Source organism: Aethalodelphis obliquidens, unplaced genomic scaffold (assembly GCF_003676395.1).
Source record: "Aethalodelphis obliquidens isolate GAN/ISIS:26980383/991018 unplaced genomic scaffold, ASM367639v1 scaffold2, whole genome shotgun sequence".
NCBI lineage: Eukaryota > Metazoa > Chordata > Mammalia > Artiodactyla > Delphinidae > Aethalodelphis > Aethalodelphis obliquidens.
This window is the reverse complement of record NW_020837946.1, coordinates 1140392-1161223: the sequence shown is the minus strand read 5'-3', so window position 1 is coordinate 1161223 and position 20832 is coordinate 1140392.

Below are 20832 nucleotides of genomic sequence, written 5' to 3'. Positions count from 1 at the left end.
CTCTCTCCTTATGGTATTAAAGCAATGAAGTATTTCCCCCTATTTCCTGGACGAAAGGCCGTTTCGTCGTGGATGAGCTTCATGTCCTCAAGGACACACTTCCCTCTGGTCACTCCATCCCTGTCACGTGGGTGTCCATTGGCTCCAGCTGTGGACGGGGGAGGTGCGGCCCACACCATCGTCTGGCGGGCAAGCCTCACCGGCCAGAGTCGGTCACAGGGGGTCCGACTGCACGGGACCTGGGAAAGGCAGACTTGCAGGGGCTGAGGCAACCAGAGAGCCAGGGAGACAGGCCTCTGATGGAGCCAGCAGGCCCTGCCCCAACCTCTCCCCTCCGAGCCTGCTCTCAGCTGCTGGCCCTCAGCCTGGGCGCAGACGCGGGCTCCACGGCCGTGCGCTCCGGTTTCCAGCGTCAGACCCTGTCCACTGCCTCTTCGCTTGAGGAGTTGAAGGTTTGCCCGTCCTCCTCATGCACCACGCTGGGCCTCCGCCACCTGCCTGAGTTATACCGCAGTTGAATTCACTCCACGCTCACGCCCGCAGTATGACAGCTATGGAATATTCTTCACCACCGAGCCAGGGGCCAAACTCTGATTACGCGGCTCTTCTGACGCGGGTCTCTTTGGGTTTGTTGGCTTCATTTTCTGTGCTTTTCCATTTCACAAATGCTTCCCCAACCCAGACAGACCCCCTCCCGGGGAATGCATCAGATATGTGCTGGTTCCACATTACGTTCTTCCTGGACCATCTGCCCTCCCGTCCAGCTGGCCTGCTGTCTGTCCAGAGCAGCCGCCCTGGACCACCCGTCGTCCCAGGAACTCCCTCCACATTCCCTCCCCGGGAAGCAGAAAGCCCTTGTCTCCGTGGTGCCCATTTTTCTCTTGGTTTGTCCCTCCGTTTGGTGACATTTGCTGTCCCGGAGCCTCCTGAGAAAGGGGCAGACGGGGCTCTTTTATTCCATCGATTGCGTGTTCATGCCTCTTACCCATATGATCTGGTGGGTTTTCACTATTTCTCCTTCTGAACTTGTGGTTCTATATTACTTTGTATTTTCTATGAGAATCTCTTCCCCATCTTGCTGTGTCTCTTTCAACTTCTTTGTGATGCCTTTTATTTTACTGAATTTTAAAATGCAATCAAATGTATGCCTTTAAAATCGACTTTCTGGCCTTGTTATGCTAAGAAAAGATTTTCCCTCCTTAGCATTATGCTACATAACATTATTTTTATGAATTTCTAAAATATATAAATCTTGTATCCACCTGAAGCTAATTTTCAAACCTTTTTTACTTCTTTAGCCATAAAGTATTGTCCATAAACATATGAAAGCACTTTCATCTCACAATGACTTTAAACATTCAGCCCGCAGTAATGAGCAGGCAGTTCTTGCCTCCCAGACTGGCCTGTATGACAGAGGTTGGTGCCACTGATGCTGACAAGGTGAGAGGCCACACACGCTTGCGCACGTTGATGGAAATACGACTTGACAATGCCCATCAAACTTTAATTTATGCACGCTCTTGACCCACCTCCAAAAATTTATCTCCAGAAACACTCACCCACGAATACAAAGACGCTTACTGCTGCATTATTTTTGATTCTAAATAAGTAGAACCAAGCCAAGTGTCCATCAAAATGATGCTGGTTAAGTAAACCACTGCACATCTATAATATAATGCAGCTCTTGAAATAGATGGAAATGCACGATGTGTGTGTGCTTGCATATATATATAATTTATAGTGTGTGTATGCAAAAGCATAGCATGATGTATTTTATATGATATAAATTTACACATATTACATATATATATATATATTTGAGTTGCATCTACATTTATCAATGTGGAAAATTACCCAAGAATTTCTGTGCAAGCATTAATTGATAGAATAGTGCTAATAATATAACCCCACTCTTTAAAAAATTATATCTTCATATATTCAGTGCAGAGTTTGAAAAGAAATTCACCAAACTCTTCTCTCTGGCTGGTGAGATGTCCAGTGATATTTTTTTCCCATTTTTTCTTCCACTTTCTGAATTTGTGACTTTTTAAAAATTGCGATGAGTGGGCTTCCCTGGTGGCACAGTGGTTGAGAGTCGCCTGCCGATGCAGGGGACACGGGTTCGTGCCCCGGTCCGGGAGGATCCCACATGCCGCGGAGCGGCTAGGCCCGTGAGCCATGGCCGCTGAGGCTGCGCGTCCGGAGCCTGTGCTCCGCAATGGCAGAGGCCGCAACAGTGAGAGGCCCGCGTACCGCCAAAAAAAAAAAAAAAAAAAAAATTGCGATGAGCAAGGGTTCTTTTAAAAAATTAAAAGTAGCACAGCTTCCTCAAAGGAGCTATTAAGTTTTAAACCAGAGTAACAAGAGGCACGAGAGGCACCAAGTAAAGAGGGTTTTTTCTCATCAGAGAGGAGTAGCGTCCTGGCAGCAGGAGAAACACCACACATGGCCGGCACAGCCCGTCCAGCCATGCTGGGTCCACTTGCCCCTGCAGAGGGAGCTGGCCTTGGTCCATCGGTCCCTCGGGACCACTGCTGTGGTCTTGGGCGTCTGAGAGTAGAAGGCCGGGGGAGAAGCCACCAGTGCTCACTGGGACCACTTCTCCCACGTCCGTGCACAGCCCTATAATCTCATTTGTCCTCGCTGGGCCTCTGTGGAAGAGCTGGGCCCCTCCATTCAATCACCGTTTACCAAGGGCCAGCACCGTGCAGGTGGGGGCCCGCGGCTGCCCCGAGAGGTGTGGGCACCGAGTAGGGAGGGATCAAGGGACAGGCAGGGGCTTCGGGGTGCAGCGAGGAGACCCAGGGTGTGTCGCCGGGGTGCAGAGCGGGTGTGGGCCTGAGCTGGGATCGGGAGAGTGTCCAGGGGCAGGGCTGTGGCTGACAAAGTCAGAGTGTGGCAGGTGGGCGAGATCTGGGCAGGGGTCACCGGAGAACCGTCTGCGGGTCTCCTGCTCACCAAGCCCTCATCCCGTTCAGGGCCAGTGGGACCGTCGGGGGCAGTGGGGGAGGAGGGCACCACACCGCTGGGCTGATGTGCTGTGGGCAGAGGAGGGCCGTACACCCAGCACCTGGGTGAGCTCGGGCTGCTGCAGGCGCAGAATGTCCACCCTGGGAGCAGAGAGGGTCTGGAGCACGGAGCGCCTGTACGCCTGGCAAACGGCGGTGTGTCCCCTGCCAGGTGCCAAGGTCCAAGCCAGCTGTCCCTCTCAGCCTCACATGGGGTCCCTGAGGGTGTGAGGACTGAAAGGAAATATTGGGGGGAGGGGTGTGGAGAGGAGGTGAGAGCCGGCAGAAACGTGCTGGGGAATCTTATTAATCACACTCAGCACTGCTATTAATTACACAACAATTAAATTGGCAGTAACTCGAGCAGAAACTTTCATTTGACACCTTTGCCGGTTCCCCGCTAAGGAGCTGCCTCGGTCTTAATTAGCACAAGGATTTCCCTCCGTCCTTTGTCCTTTCGGTCCCAGCTCGTTGCTTTTGCTCTGCCCCTGTCTCAGCATCCTCAGAGCCCCCAGGCTCACTCGTCTGGAAGAGGGAGCTCGGAAACCTGCCTCTTCAAAGTCTAGCCAAACTTGGAAATCCTAGAACATCGAAGGACAAAATCTTAGCTGTGGACGAGATGGGACAGAAACCTGCTTTAGCGGGGGGCAGTGGCGGGGATGGCGCTTGGAGGACACAGAAATTCCTATCGTCTGGAGCCAGCCCGCCTCGAGGCCAGCCTGGGTCTTGGAAATTGGCTTGACTGGGGGGAATTCTGCGATATTCCCTGCACCACATCTGCTAGTTGAGCGCTGTCCTCTCTGTGCAGCTCTAACCTAGGGCTCCTGGAATCGGGAGGACCCCAGAGCTCCAGTGAGTGGGCCCGGGGTCAGCAGGCCTGCCCCCCACCTCCCTGCCCCGCCGGTCACTCGCTGCTCTGCCCAGTGCAGTGCTCTGGGGGGGGAAGAGATGGCAGGGGATTGTTTGAAGGGAGAAGAGGTCACTTTATAATGACCAAGATTACAATCCACTCCAAAGCTATTATTCACAAACAAAATACAACAAATTAATGGTATTAAGCTGTAGACAGCTGGAAGCTATGCAAAGAAAAACCCACAAAAATTCAATAGGAGTGGGAGGTGTCTCTCAGTCTTTAACAGATCAAGTAGATTAAAAAATGATAGGGAATTGAGAATATGAGCATAATAAAATTAATGAGAGATAAACACCTTGTGTTAAGTATGTAGCCTGCATACAGAAAAAACACTCATTTAAGTACCCAGGAAATATTCAAAAATAGATCATGCACTACACCAGTGATGTCTAATGATTTTCAGTCATGCACCCCATCAATAAAAACCTTTTAATCATGCACACCAGTATCAGGATGCTTATAGTTTATTTATAAATTATAATTCATAACGTGTGATATAAAAGTATACTACATCATGCCCATTATAAAATACACACAAAAGCAGACATTGTGCAAAGCTGTGATAATAGTGCGTGTAAGTGATGTAAGTAGAAGTTTCCACATTTCCTCACTCCTGCGGATTGACCTGTGCACCTGCTAGGACGTACACACCTCACCTTGGAGGTTTATATCACAGACAGAGCCTCAACAGACCCCGAAACCAGTGATGATAAAGCCCGCGTACCTTAATCACCATGTAAAAATAAAACCAGAACCACAACAAACTGGTAATCACTGACAAAGTTAGAACCAATCAACCAATTAACAAAAACAATACTGAAGTCTGGAAAAAAAAAGCACTTCGAAAGTTTTTAATGTTCTCCCAAGCCAACACTGGGTCAAAAAGAGTGACAAATTGCAGAAGAACTAGAAAACACAGATTATAACGTGATAACATAAGAAAATCTCAGAGATGGAGCTGACACGGCTAAGGGAGTCCAATACGCACCTGTGAACAAAAAGAATAATCATGATAAATAAACTCAAACTTCTAACTCAAGAAATTAGAAAAAGAGCAACAAAATGAACCTAAAGAAAACTGAAAATCTGAGTTGTACACCAGAAAGTAATGAATTAGAAACATGCATTAGAATTGATAATTAAATCTAGGGGCTAATTCTTTGAAAAAAATTAGTAAAATAGATAAACCACTTTTTTTTTTTTGCAGCCAGCATAACACTCTACTAAAAGCTGTTAAGCACATTACAGAAAAAGAAAAACTCTAGAAGTTTGATATAACTCATAAACAGAATGTCAAGAAGCAAAATTTATTGGTACATTGAAAAACACAGGACCTGCGTTATTCACTGAGAATTCAAGGATGGTTCAATGCTAGGAAATCTATTAACGTCACAGAATAATAGGTAAAAGGAGAAAATGGTGTGTTGGTTGCAGCATTCTGTACAAGAGTGACAAATTGGACATGAACCAAATACCCATCAATGGTGGAGCGGATGAATACATCATAAGCCATCCTCACAGTCACCTGCTTTGCAGCCACCTACAAGGATAAGATAAATCTGTATGTCCTGTATGGAAAGAATTGCAACATAATTTTTTTTTTTTTTTTTTTTTGCGGTACACGGGCCTCTCACTGTTGTGGCCTCTCCCATTCCGGACGTGCAGGCTCACGGATCCAGCCGCTCCGCGGCATGTGGGATCCTCCCAGACCGGGGCACGAAACCACATCCCCTGCATCGGCAGGCGGACTCTCAACCACTGCGCCACCAGGGGAGCCCGCAACATAAATTATTAAGTGAAAATAGAAAGCAGAAAAGTAGTACACGTACACTTAATATATTAATACGTGAAACATAAAGATGGACAAACCACTTTCTGTATTTATATATAAGTACGATGTATAATTTATGTATAAATTGTGTATGTATAATTCACAACCAATTGATACATAATAAGAGATGGAATTTGCATGCATTTATAGATACATATACACGTTTATGTCCCAGGCATCGACAGCCTGGGAAGACAGACAGAAGCTGCACCTATCATTATACCCAAATGACGACTGACACCCCAGCGCCCCCTGAAGGATGCCTTCCCTGGCAAGTTGCCCCCCCCTTCCTGGAGCCATCCCAGGCCACCTGGACAGTGCTGTGGATTCAGCTCCTAGGGTTCCTGCCCCCCCCACCCCCCACTACGTGGCCTCCGAGCAGGCATGACCCTCTCAGTGGTGCGGGGCAGCAGGGAGGAATATGCTCTTGTCCAGCAGGTCATCCTGTGGTCCCTGCACCCCCCCAGAAGGGCTGCTCTCCCCTGCTGCCAGGCGCGGTCCAGGCCCCTGCTTCTCTGTCCTGCCCCCAGGATGCTGCTTGCTCTGGGCCTGCCTCACATGGGCCCGGCTCTTGGTGAGGTCAGCAACCTTCCAGGGAAAGTCCCCCCGCAGCCCTGCCCTCCCGCCCCCAGGCCTGGCCCCTCCTCTGGGACACACGGGCTGGGAAACAGGTCCTGCTCAGGGAGGGTGTGGAGGCCCCTGGTGACCTTCTACGGTGGAGAGAATTCCAGGACAGGCACATGTGCGTGGGGTCCAGGCAGGCCTGTAGAGAAAGGAGAGGCCCACGGAGAGAGATGCCCATCAGGGCTCCCAGAGAACGTTAGCTCTAAAGGAAGGGGTGTGTGCTGGGAAGGGGACCTTGAACGCCCCTCCGGTCAGGGTCACGGCTCTCGTCCCCATTGCACTCTCCTTCCACGTGTGGTATGAGGTCTTGTTGCTGAATTCCTGCCCGGGAAGACACTCTGCAGGCCTCTCCCCACACCCTCAGCCCCTCTGCTGCCGGCACAGGTGCGGCGGCCATGAGCTCAGCCCTCACCTGTCCAGCTCTGCGGGACCTGCAGGTCCTCCCACGGCGCTGGGCTCCGGCCGGCTCCCTGGGCTGCTGCCCTGTACCTGGGCATTCACCTGGCCGGCAGGTGAGGGAGCTCCACGGGCTCTTGCACCCAGAGATTCCAGAGCCCCCAGTGGCCCCCGCCATCCTCACCACCTCAACCCCAAACTGAAGGCTGAAACGGCAGCAGGACGGGGCCCGGCTGTCAGAGCTGCGGCTCCGAGCCGAGGAGAGGCCTGAGAGGCAGGGCAAGAGGGTGCGCACGGCCCAGGGCCGGGAGGAGCCACCAGGAAGCAGAGCCTGCACGCGACCACTAAGCTCTGAGTCATGACATGCGCACGTTAAAGCCTGAAATCCATCACCGGTCCTTGTCCCCAGAGGAACACTCAGAATATTGCAGCCTTTCGTCTGAACTGCTCCCTGACCAGCACAGGACTACAAACGGCTTCCAGAACAAGAGGGGTGTCTGACACGCGGCCATCCCTCCCTAGCACGTGGGCCACGGTCGCAGCCCAGACCAGCGTCCACTGGGTCCTCCCGACTTTCTTGATCACGCCGCGTGCGTCCAGAATTCGGGCCACTGTGACCAGTGCGAACAGTGATTTCTGTTTCATGTGATACCAACTACCATGATCTCTATTTCTACTTCGTGCTATTCCAAAGAGTTCTGGCCCAAGGCGGTGGTACAGGTGACTGTCCCTTGTCCCCAGAGACCTGCCTACCTGGCCCTCAGGGAGGCCACGGTCCTGGGCAGACCCAGCCTCCCGGCCACCATCAGCACTTGGTGCCGCCCACGGACAGACCCTGACGGTTGGTCTCCACGCTGTCCCTGAGAGGATCCCACGTCCCCCCCCCAGCCGCCGCTCCACACCCCCCCGGCCCCATCGTCATGAGGGGGGTCATGGTGGGGCTCCTCCCCTTCTGGCATTATGGGCAGGGTCCAAGGCTGAGGGCGGGTAGTGCAGGAGCGTACCCAGGCGGGAGGGGACGGTTGCCCCTCTTGGTCACTGCCCGCTGGGCAGCCTGACCTCCTGAGGACTCAAGGTGGCCACAGCAGAGGCTGCGTGAGTGTCCAGGCCCTGTGATGGGGGCCCTGTGATCAGGCACGGCCCTGCCTGGGGCACTCAGGAGCTCCCGGTGACACCGCAGAGCAGGGGGCGTGGGCAGTGACGGGCTGCAGCGGCCGCAGGGAGGAGGGGGGCTGAAGGTGGCCTTGGCAGTGAAGCAAAGGGGGAGACATGGCCGAGGCCGGGCGCTGCGGTCCACTCGGCGTCCAGCACGTGAACCCTGGACGGAGCGTGCCTTCCCGGTCACGCAGGGACGCACGCTTCCCGCTCGTGTTCCCATCCTGGTCTGAGGGGCCGAGACAGCACCGCCCTCCCGTCCCTGTGCTGCCCACCCTGCCCACCTCTGACTTACGCTGCCAGTCTCCTCTATCCTGGCCCCTCACACCCTCACGCGTATTATTAGGTCGGCGCCAGCGTTCCCTGCTTGTTTTCTGTCTCCCCCACGAGGCTGGGAGGCTGGGAGCCTGGGACCCTGGGACGCAGCAGCTCCTCCCAAAGTGTTTGCAATGAAAAGGCTGGGGCAGAGGCCGGCTGGAATGAGGGACCCCCGTGACCCTGGGAGACCTAGGAACACCGGGGCAGAGGACGCAGGGCTCGGGCCCCACGGAAAGGGCGCTGCTCCGCAGGGGAGACAAGGCTCCTTTATAACGCGGAGGTGGACGGGGCGGTCCTGAGGACTTCCAGGCATGCCGGACATCACTGAAGACTCCCTGCGGGGCCTCCTCCAGGGCTTTCCCTCCTAACACAGGGGCAGCACCGGGAGAGGAGATGGGGGGCCGGGGTCTAGGCCTGAGTACTCAGGGCCCCCGGAGTGGGACCAGGAAGTAGGGGGCACAGCCCCTGGGCAAGGCAGCCCTCTACCCCCAGCCTGGCTGCCCTCTGAACCCCCCCAGGGACGCCCACGCCCCACCCCCTCACAGGGTCTCTCTCCCACCATCACCTCTGCAGGAAGCCCTCCCGACAGGCTGACGGGCTGCTGCCATGGGCTGCCTGCACCCACCCACCCCTGCAGCCTCGCTGAGTGACAGGTGTGCCTGTGCTCTCACCTCCTGTGTGACATTTCTGGCGACCCAGCTGAAATGGACAGGACAGAGGCCAGGGCAGGGGGCTCAGCTCAGAAAAGACAGGGCCCGCCTGCCCTCTCCTCTGCAGGCGACAGACAAGAGCCAGGGCGGTAAGATCCTCCACAGACATGGCTGCAGCAGGTCCAGGTGGGGTAGGGGCGGGGCAGGGGCGGGGCAGAGGTGGGGCAGAGGTGGGGTAGGGGCGGGGTAGGGGCGGGGCAGGGGCAGGGAGAGGCCTGTAGGGCCTACCTGGACCCCCCCAGGCATCTGGGTTTCTGGAGAACAGGAGGGTCTGGTGGTGTGTCGGGGGCAGGAAGGGGTGTGCCTGGAGGGGAATGCCAGGTCTGTGAGACCTGGGGTCCTGCCTGGGGTCCTTCCTGGCCAGGAAAGGAAGCTGCTGTGTGTCCAAGCCCTCTCCTGAGGCCAAGGTCTGTGGGGCTTCAGTCCTTGAAACACACGCCAGGCCTCACTCTGAAGAACGAGGGAGTAATCCAGGAGAGCCCAGGAGGCGGTCCCACATGAGTGCAGTGTGCTGGGAGATGGCGTGTCGTCGGCCCGGCTTAATGAGAGAAGCCTGCGGTTTACGGGTGAGGAGGACTCAGCATCTGAACATCCAGGTCTTTTCCAGACACGGGCACCGAGAGGACATGGAGGGTAGAGGGCAGCAAAGAGGCCTTTGGGGTGGTCCTAGAGTCAGGCCCCAGCCCCCCTGAATCGCCACACCTGGGCTCCCAGCACCCCGAAACGTGGAGCCCAGGGCCCCCTGCTACCGTTACCGTGTGAGCCCGGTTCCAGGGCCAAGCAGGGACGCCTGCTTCTTGCACTTGGCCTGAGCACAACCGGGAAGGTGCAGAATGCAGCCTGGATCAGGGTCGAGGCTGGCACGGGGTGCAGGCTGTGTAGACAGACACGTTCTCCTCGTGGCCCTTTGGGCAAAGTGACCCAGGACATGGAACAAGTGAGCAGGCCACGTGTCAGGCCCCTGTACACACATTTCAGTCTTTCAACAGAGGAGGGTCCAGGTACCACCGGGGCTGAAGAAAGGTGCCCCCTGAAGGGGGATCAGGCAGCGCCTCCCCACACAGGTTGCGGGGACGGGTGGGCATCTGTCCTTTACTCCATCCCCCACACCCGGCTCCTGCCCTCCAGTCGCACCCGGCCCGGCCCGGCCCCACGAGTGGCAGCGCCGGCCCCCTCGGCAGGGATGCTGGGCAGAGAGGCTGCTGGCCCCCGCCTTGGTGTCCCTCCCAGCACAGCCTTGGGCAGGGGTCTGGGCGTGCATCGTCTCCCCCCAGCCCGGACCCCCTGCCCGCCCCCTGGAGCAGTGCCAGCTCCTCTCCTTCACTCACTCACGGCAGCCTCAGCGCCACCATTCAACTGGACAGAGCGATGCGGGGGTCAGAGCACAGGGGCCTCCAGGCCCCTCACCTGGAAAACAGGATGACGGGAGTGCCAGCTCAGGAGGAGCTGATAGGATGCCCCTGCCCCTCGGCGCTCAGCGGGCGCCGCCACGGCCGGCTGCGCTCAGCGGGATGGGCGTCCCTCTGGCTCAGTGCTGGGGGCCAGGTGTGAGGTATTGCTGGGGGAGGGGGCACCCACAGGCTTGTTAGAGGCAAGGCAGCGAGTCAGGTCTTGGGCATGGACACCAGGGCAACAAGACCAAGGTGGGAAACCCAGCCGCGGTGGCCCGGCTTTCAAGGAGAGAGCTCAGCTCCAGGCCTGGAGCCCTCTGCTCGGGGCAGCTGCTCAGCCTGCCAGACCGCCTGCCGGAGCTCAGGGCCGTGAGCTGGTGGGCTGGGCTGGGCTCCTTCCTGGAGCAGACTGCCCAGCAGGGCCCGGCTCCCGCGTGTCCACTAGCTGAGACGGGAAACATGCCTGTGCTAGAGCGACACTGCCCGCCTGCCACCCACAGGTCTCAGGGCAAGCCGGCCTCCCACTGGCCGGGGCTGGGCCGGAGCTGGCATCTCTGGCTGGGACGCTCAGCACGGCTCGCCAGGCCTTCAAGCTGCCCTTCCTCTCGCAGCTTCGCCTGCCCGGGTCCCACGCCTGTCGGCCGGCGGGTCTACTTACAGACCCGGGCAGGACGGCACGTGCAAAGCAGATGGCGTTCTCTGCTGGAGCGCACTGAGGGGTCTAACGAGCGGAGGGGCCTAGGAACTCCCGCGCCGCCCTCCTCAGAGGGCTGTGGCTGTAAGCATCACTGCTGGACGGGGGGTGAGCCAGCCCCCCACGCCGCGGGTCAGGCATCGGGGAGAATCAATGGGGGGTGGCGATGGGGGTGGACGGGCCCCTGGGTGAGGCACGTGTGTGCTTAGGGGGAAGCGGAGGTCGGCAGCCTAGAGGTTTGGAGAAGTCCCTGCCAACAGAAGGTCAGAGGTCAGGGGTCAGGCAGGGGTTGGGATTTGAAGGAGGCCAGACCAGGACTGGGGAGGCAGGCTGCTGGGCCAGGGCATCTGGGCTGAGAAGGAGGCTCTGGGCAAGGGCAGCCCTAACCTGACGAGGATGGGGCCTGGGCAAGGCGGGGAACCAGGGTGGGCCAGGAGACAGCTCTGCCCCTCAGCCCCCTGCCAGCTGTAAACAGAGGTCTGAAGGGGTGGGGTGTGCTGGGAGAACTCATGCCACTGAGGTCCTGCTGCGCTGGGCGGTGGCCACAAGGGGCTTCCACACAGATCGCCTGGCTCTGTGCTGCCTGGGCCGGTGCAGCTGCCCTGTCCAGGTGCAGACATTCTGTCCCCCACACACCGCTGATTGCGGGGTCCCAGATCCCAGCTCCAGGACAGCGACTCTGCGGCTGCCGTCCCAGTAGGGGGGCCCTTAACCAAGGAAGCTAGCGGCTTTCTCTGCAGGAGCTCGTGGGCCTCTCGGACCCTCTCGGAGCCCTCCCTGCCCCCATCGCCAGCGGTGTTTTCTCAGTCTGCTCGGGCAGCCGCGACGGTACACCACGGACCAGACACCACGGACTGGAGGCTTAAGGCACAGACACGGATGTCTCACAGCCTGGAGGCTGGACGTCCGAGATCAGGCTGCCTGCGGACTCGGTTCCTGGTGGGAGCTGTGTTCCTGGCTTGCGGACGGCTGCCTTTTCCTGTACCTCAAGTGGTGAAGAGACAGAGACAGACAGAGACAGAACATACTTCTTTTAAGGATGCTAATCCCATCACTCCCCCCAACCTCATCTAACCACAATCACCTCCCAAAGGCCATGCCTCCAAATACTGTCACATCGGGGGTTCGGGCATCAGGATGTGAACTGGGGGACACACTCAATCCACAACACGAGTCCCCAGCCATCTCAGGGCCTCTGCTCTCCCAGGCTTCTCAGCGTGGCAGCCGGGGCTGGAGGCCAGGTGCTCTGAGCCCGCCTTCGTCCACGCCCCTCACCAGGAAGGCCGGGTCACCCCCACCAGGACCTGAGAGCCAAGGGGCTTCGGGCAGCTGCCCTGAGGGACGACCTCTGGAGGATGGGCGGGGAGGGCCCAGCACAGGGGGCCGAGGACGGCAACAGGACAGCCACGCAGCCTGCCTCTGTCTGGCCAGCCGCCCGCCCGGCAGGGGTGTGCTTCTCTTGTCACGAGCCTGTGCTGACGAGGGCTCCGCAGGCGGGAGCCTGGCCGGCAGCCTCTGTAGAGCTGGACCCTGCGGCAGGGGGCCGTCTATTCTTAGACAGACTTTGGCACCTCAGGACCTCGGGAGGGGTCAGAATTCCCACGGGGGTGTTGTCATCGTCTGAAGATCCTACTAGACTTTGAGAACACAGGAAATACTGCAGGACAACGTATGATCCTTTAGATAAAAGTAACTTCACAGGAGAGCCACCAACAAGCCCTCCGCTGAGGCCGGCTCCCCGTGGGAGGGGCAGGGAAGATGAGACCCCACCATCCTCCCCGCCACCTGCTGCTGGACCAGGCAGTGGACGAGGGGCCAGGGACTCCTTCCCTGCTGCCCCCCTCCCCCAAGCCAGCCATGGGGGAGGAGCCCACCAGACCCTCCCTCCTTTTCCCACAGCTGATTGGCCCCAGGGCTGCACGTGGGGGGGCTGTGCCGAGAAGCGTGCTCTCCGCAAGCTGTCCTGGTCCGCGGCCAGAGCAGGGCTGGCCCCCGGGGGAGGGGCGGCGAGGCACAGGGCCTCTCCTGGAAACCAGAGCACCCAGCTTGCCTTTCAGCTTCCAGTCACCTCCGTGATGCCCCCAGAGGGGGTGGCACGGGTCGGCCGCGTCCACGGGGGACCCCGTTCCAGGACTGCTGAGGTTTGGATTTCAGGTGATGGGGTGCTGGCCAAGGCCCTGCAAGGCGTCCCTAGCGAAAGGACTCATGACTGCCTGGTTCCAGGGCCGGACGGCAGCGGGTCTCACCTTACGGCCATTTTTATGAGCCCAGGGCTGGGGGGCAGTGCCGTGTGTGCTGGGCTGAGGCTGCATCCTTCAGACCCGGAAGGGACGTGCCCCTGTGTTGATTAGCGATGTCTGGCACGGGCACAGGACGCAGGTCTCAGAGAGGTGTTTGTGTTTGCTTCGCAGGTGAGTATTTGGTGCACACATCAGGTGGTTTTCTCTGAACCTGCAGCTTGGTCAAGGTCTGGGAGCCCCCGTCATCTCAGGGAAGGGTGGGGGCCTTCCCCAGATGCTGTGCACCCTCACCTAAGGGCAGGGGCGCCAGGAGGGAGGTAAGATCGGAGGGGCCGCCCTCCGTGGTTTCCGGACTCCAGACGCTTCTGTTGGCGCTCACCTGTACCCTGTTCTGTTGAAAGACACCTTGAGAAAGGTTTACGGTTCATTTCCCCTTGTCTTCAAGTGGACATTGACCTCTGAGTTTGTGGCCACAGATCAAAACAAGATGGTCAAGGCCATCGGCAATTTCCTCCGCTGAGTAAAAACTGAGCTGTGGGAAGAAGCGCAGGCTCCTCTGGGGACCCCTAGCCAGGTTGGAACGTTTATTCCAGCTTTTCCTCTCTGTCCTAACTTTGAGCCCGGTGACGTTAGCCCCCCGGCTCAAAGCCCTGTGGGCAGGAAACCCAGGAGGTGGCAGCTCGGTCTTCACAGCGGGAGAGCACACGGAAAATTCTACCTCCACAAAACATACAAAATCAGAGCACGCTTTCTCTAGACTTTCTTTAATCTTAGAAAAGCAAAACGATGTTGCCCGGCAGACCTCGGGCGCCAGGTGCGTCTGCATCAGCCCAGCCTGTTTGCTCCTGGTCCTGGCAGGTATGGTTTGGGGCCAGGCAGGCTTTTTCTATCCCTCTCTAACCACGAAGCTTCAGGTGAGTCCTCTCTGAGCCCGTTTCCTCCCCAACAAAACAGGAGAGACTTTTATTTTCACTCACTCACTCACTCACTCATTCATTCATTCATCAATTGAACTTTTCCTAGGCGTGTTTGTTAAGCCCCCTTAGCAGAGCTGCTGTGTTGATTAAATGAGAAAGCACGTAAAGCTCTGAGCGTCGCGCCCCTTCTTCCCCTCCCCACCCCACTTCCCCCACCCACCTTTGCCCTAGAAATTTCTGCTTCTGACAGGAAGTCTGGTCTCACTGCGGGGCATTCCAGAGATGGTCAGACGGCCCGGCCTCCAGCTTCCCACCTGAACCCAAACTCTAAGAAATCCCCATCTCCTTATGGCCAAGGCTGCTCTCCTCTGACACCCCCGGCAGCCCAGAAACCCTTCCCCTCCTCTCTTTCCTTGAACCGAGTCCACACTTGGGTTGAAGGTCCAAGAAAAAAAGTGGTATTCATCAGCATTTTTTTCTTAATACTGAAATAGTATTAAGTTATATGTTATATAGTTATATGTCAGTGCCATTTCGTGTTGAGGCTAAAACACCTGCCACGACTGGTTGTGGAGGGAGGGTGCGAAGCAGAACTGGCTCCCTGTGGACGGCCAGGCCGAGCCCCAGTTGCGGCGCCCACCCTCCCGGAGGGCTGTGCAGACCAGGGACAGGCCGCGGTTTCTCTAGTTAGCACGCTGGCCCTCGCCCAGTGGGTGTGAAATAAAGACGCGAAGGCGAAAGCTCTCGTCATCTCACCAGACTGCCACCAGCCCTGGAAAGCCTGGTCCTTTGTCCTGGTTTTAGTGACACGTTTTGTTTTGCTTTTTTGTGATGGATGTTTTGAGATGTGACTCGCCCCGTGGAGCTCAGTCGTTTATTGTGTACAATTGAGTGCGCTTTGGTACCTTCACAGACATGGGCCAGCATCTCCACAGTCAAGTTTAGGACATTTCCGTGGCCTCGAAAAGAAACCCGTACGTTTTAGCTGTCACAACCCTATTCCCCAGCCCTCACCCAGCCCTAGGCAACCACCACTGTATTTTCTGTCCACGGACTTCCTTGAGCTGAATATTTCGTATAAATGGAATCATACAACATGTGCCCTTCCGTGCCTGGGTTTATTTCACTGAGCATGTCTTTGATTCATCCATGCCGCAGTGTGAATTAGTGCCTCATTCCTTTCTTATGATCAAATAATATTCCACTGTGTGGATGACGAGTCTATCCACGCGTCAGTCACGGGCATCTGGGTTTTTCCCGCTTTCTGGCTGCTGTGAATGATGCTGCTATATGTTCACGTACAGGTCTCGTGAGAACACGTCTTCCTTCTCCTTGGGCTGGTCCTGGAGGTGGGACGGCTGGTCTGTGGTAACTCTGCGGGGCCGCCTCAGGGACGCTGAGATTATTTTCCCAGGGCTGGCGCCATTTTACAAGCCCCCCCGCAGGCCTCGCCGACACCTGTAACTATCTGACCTTTGAATCTAGCCATCCCGGTGGATGTGAAATGGAAAACTGGTTTCTTCAGGTACCTTTCGCTGTAAGGGTCCAGGTCACACGCAGAGACCTGCATCAGACTGGGGCTACCCTCGGACCATCAGAGCCGTCTTTAATTTCCTGACCCCCATTTTCTCAAGGGCGACTCTCCCACTTTGAAGATGTTGCTGTGGCCTCCTCTCCCGTGTTCTTTGCAGTTGTGGGTTTACGTCTCCTGCAGATCTCCTTACTACCACTTCACTGGGGCTTCCGAAGCGGGCAATAGGAGGAAAATGCATGTGTTCACCCTCAGACGCCTCCATTCTCAGACTAGTTTTCTTTCAAGGCAAATCTCTCTGCGTGTCTCCCGTGCAGTCAGGATAAAATTCCACCTGGGCACCCGCCTTCCTCGTGTCGCGGCCTTTACTGGCCCCTCTGGTGTCAAACCACATGGATCTTCACAGATGCTCTGCTCAGTCACCCCTGCCTCTGAGCTGTTGTACACTCTGTTCCCTCCACCCGTGAGGCTCACTCCTCTTTGTCTGGCTAGTTCCTTCTGGTCTGTACAACCCAGCTCAAGAAGCACCTCCATGAAGACTTCCAAGACCCCGGCCAGATTTAGGTCCCCCTCCCTGGGGGTCTCAAAGCACCATGGCTTTGGCCGCACGGCTCTGCAGCCTCTCAATTACTGGTCTGCTCTGCAGACATGGCTCAGCACATAGTAGGTGCTCAATAAATCTTCACTAAGTGAATAAATGAAGAATAAATGAATCTGTAAAATGGGGACTCAAAAAAGTGTTTACTGAGTTTCTGCTGTGTGCAAGACATCGTGTGATTATTGTGAGAGGAGGGGTGGGATTCTAGGGGGCGCATCTCTGGAACTCCATCAAGACCACATGTGTATCCCGGCTGCGTCTCTGCTACTTGAGGCCAGGGAGGTCTCTGGGGCCTCACTTTGAGATGAGCACACAGTAGGACCTCAATAAATGCTGTCAGCAAAGAAGAGGAAGAAGAACTGCCCACCTGCTTTGCCTCTGCACATAACACTAGGAAAATAATTGTACCCCTTTCAAAGGAAGGAGATTAAAATACAAGTGTTTTGTTGTTCTTCCTTATTTTATTGAATCTTTTAAACATTCCAAAAAGTAAAATAATACAGCAGTGTGTGAAGAAAAGTCAGCAATTTCCTTCTCCCTGTCTCCCATCCTCTCAGGGATAAACAAAGTTTATTTTTTTTGCTCATCCTTCCTCACCTTTCTCTGTGTTCATAAAGAATGTGCATGCACATTTCCCCGTGTAGGCTTTGCTTCCTATCAACACAGGACCACTCTGAACACGTGAGCCGGCCCCTTACTATAAAAGCACTTTCAAAATGTTAAAATTCTCTATGCATCTGACGAACGATTATCTTCCAGATCTGGAGACCTCCCTATTCCTGTTAGCAATACCTGCCTGCAACATGTAGAAATAATGAGAAATTTGGGTTCCAGAATGGAAGGAAGGATGTTACCTGCTATGAACCCCAGCATAACCTTCTATCACCACTCAGAAATCTCATGAATAAACATCGAACCACCATGACAAATGCCATTCTGACAACTCAGAATTTGATTCTGTTCAAGGCATGATCATGCATTTCCCAACTGAGATTCCTAAGAAAGCCTTAAAAGTTAAGGTCGCGTGTAGCTTCTGGACTTGCTGGGTGGGGGGCTGGGGAGCTAGACCTCGAGGTCCCGCAGGCTGAGTCCCGCTGAGTTCCGCAGGCGCCGCTGTCAGTGCTCAGAAAAGCCCACGCCTCCCGAACCACAGCTGGCCCTGGAACCCGCTCACATCCGGCCAGCCTGGACCGTCTGCTGGAGACCTCCTCCCACACGTGCCCTCCTGAGGCTCTGCAGGTCCTGAGCGTCCGTGGCTGACAGCCCCGCACAGACAGGGTCAACCTCCCGCGATGCCCCAGGGTTTGGGGCTGAGCAGGTGAGGAGACTCCAAAGAGGGGAGTGGGTACCTCCCGTATCTGCACGAAGAGCAGAGAGTCTTGTGCAAACAGGCTGTGGCAGAGACAGGACCCACGGCCATCCTCACACCTGCACCAGCTCACCTGGAATTGCGTGGGGTGAGGACAGGCCTCCTCATCTCCACGTGCTGCTTCTGCGGAATCAGGGTTCTCTCAGGCTTCGAGCTTCGACCCTGAACAACTCTTGCCCAGTTCAGAACTGGCCCAGTTCAAGGTGGGGCTCAACAGGGAGTTCCAGCCGGGAGGGAGGGTGCAAAGGACACGCACCACAAAGCCTGGCACTGTGTGCTACACGGCAGGCCTGACCCCCAGCAGCCCTGAGACCCACGGCACAAGAGCTGGATGGGAGCACACGCCCTGCACGGCAGCACCTGGGTGGGCGAGGAGCAGACAGCCCGCGGAAGCAGCACCCTCTGCTCCCGGGTGAGCAGGGCGCCGTGGGCAGCGCGTCCCGCCAGCGCTGAGATTCTGACAGCCCGTGCTGGGCCCGAACGTCAACATGCTGACTCTGCAGGGCAGCTCTCTGGGCTGCAGGCGAGGCAGGGAGACCACATGGCAGCTCGCAGCCTCGCTCTGCCGGACCGGAGTCTCCAGCCAGAGAATAGCGGGTAGCGGGCGGCAGAAGGGCGCGGGGAGGGGGGGGGGGGGGGGGGGGGGGGGGGGGGCTGCAGTGGGTGAGCTCAGCTTCATTACAGGAGGCCGGAGACCCTCAGTGTGAGCTCGAACCCCCCGCACCCCACAAATCACACCACAGATGGCGATCCCCGGCTGCCCCACCCCTGGTGAAGGTGAGAGACAGGGGGGCCCACAAGGAGAGGCAGTGGGCTCGGTGAGAAGCTCCCTGGGGGCTGGGGGGGGGGGGCAACAAAGGGGAAAGGGGGAACTGGGGGGTGGTCTCGGCAGCCCCCAGCCTGCTGCAGGCAGTGCCCACCTGCCTTTCGCCGTCCAACTGGATAAAGACACGAGAGAGATACAAGGGAATCGTTCTGAGGGGGCGTGTGGCCTGAGACAGGCTCACTGGGTGGAAAGGGGGTGATGCTGAGAGCCGCCCTTAACGGGCGTCCATTGCACAGTGCAGTGAGCACCGCGGTCACAGCGCGGGAACCCTGCGGCCCCCAGGCAGCTTCACTCCGACTTTCCAGGAGGTGGTGGCTCCGAGGGGCTGCCTGACTCTCTAAGGGACCCACACGGAAGGAGGTGGATGCCAGGAGCAGAACAGAGTGTTTCTCCACATGTAGTGAGGATACAAAGGATGCAAATCAGGGCCACGGGGTGCGGGCTCCTCCAGCTGAGGTCCAGACCCACTTCCCGAGCTGTGTCTCCAGACGGGGAACCCCCAAGGTTCCAAGGGGCAGCTGCAGACCTGGGCAAGGGCCGCCTCCACCCCTCAGAGACCCCGCTCCACGGAGGGAAGTGTCAGGCTGGGTGGTCAGGCTGCAGTGTTGCAGGGGGTGGAAATGGTGGGGAGGCTTGCAGTGGCACCACCCCCAGTACCAGACGGTACTGCCAAGGCTGACTGCCCAGGGAGGAGCTGGCGCCTGTCAAGGGGCTCGTCGGGGGGAAGAGCTGCAGGTGGAGGGGCGCCAGGCAGGGCTGAGGGCCACACCCTTTCCTGTGTCTCCACTGAGCACAGCTGGGACGCCACAGGGACGGAATCATTGACAAATGTTCAAACGTGTCAAAAGGAGCCCTTTAGGGAAAACTTTTGTTCCATTATAAAGTCATATATATCCATTACGAAAGAAATCGATACAACACAGAAAACTTTTGAAAAGAAAGTAATCATCAACCATTATCTCATCTCCTAGTGATGATAGTTTTTTCATTTTGTTATAATTCCTCACAGTAATGTGTATGTATTTTTCTTTTTTTATAAAGCTGAAATAAGTAAAATCACTTAACAAGAGTTAAACTGAGCCGTTCAATAATGAATTCATTTTATATGGAAGTATAAAATCTGTCCACATAGAAAAAGTGCAGGTTTTTATTTTTACGTAACAGGCCCGTATACTCACACCCAGATTCAATGTGCATTAACATTATGCCGTATTAGCCACAGAACTTTCTGTGAAATAACCTACCAAATACCTCAGATCCAATGTAAGTTGCTATGCACATGACTGCAAAAATCACCTCTGTACTTGTTTCTTTGTGCCCATGTGTGGAAGTCTAGGCCTCGAAGCAGAAGTGCTAGATTTGCTTCCCCACATCCTCACTTCCATTTTGTGGGCACTGGGGGTGAGCCGGGGTGAGGGGTGTCTGAAAATTGGACAAGTAAGTCTTCACGCACCAGCTCAGAGATGCAAGATGCTTTCTTATCTCCACCTGGACTCTCAGTGGAAAAATTCTCTCCTGAAAAATCAGACTCCAGGCCTGTGCTTTGAACATTTTGGCGGATCCAGCTTTCTAACACATGGGATTTTAAGCTAATAAGTTAACATTTATTCAGCCCTGGGCCAGTCCTGGGCATCTGGCATAAACAAAAGTGGAACCACGCGGGGGGCATGTTCCCACAACCTAGATTCCAGTGCGTGTGGGTGGGTGGACCTTCTGAATGTATATGCTCAGCAGTCAGCATTTACCCAAACTGAGAGGATCAGCACTCCCAAGACATTCATATCCTGAAGTAACCTGGAAGTAAATATGAAAGTTTAAATGAATAAATAAAACCTGGAGAAATTGACTAAGTAGAGAAAAAGATTTAGGGAAAAAAACCAAACAAACTTCTAAAAATAACTCTATAGGAATTTTGAATTTAAACTTAATGGAACAGTTAAAAAGCAATTAGGTTCAGCTGAAGGGAGAATTTATGAACTGGAAGATGGATATTATAGGCTGAGTTGTATCCTCACAAAATTCGTATGTCAAACTCTTAACTCCCAGGGACTTCCCTGGTGGCGCAGTGGTTAAGACTCTGCACTCCCAATGCAGGGGGCCCGGGTTCGAACTCTGGTCCAGGAACTGGATCCCACACACATGCCACAACTAAGAGTTTGTATGCACAACTAAGGAGCCAGAGAGCTGCAACTAAGGAGCTCGCAAGCTGCAACTAAGACCCAATGCATTTATACCCAATTTATTTATTTATTATAATTTATTTATTATATAATTTATTTATATATATATAATTTATTTATTATATTTATTT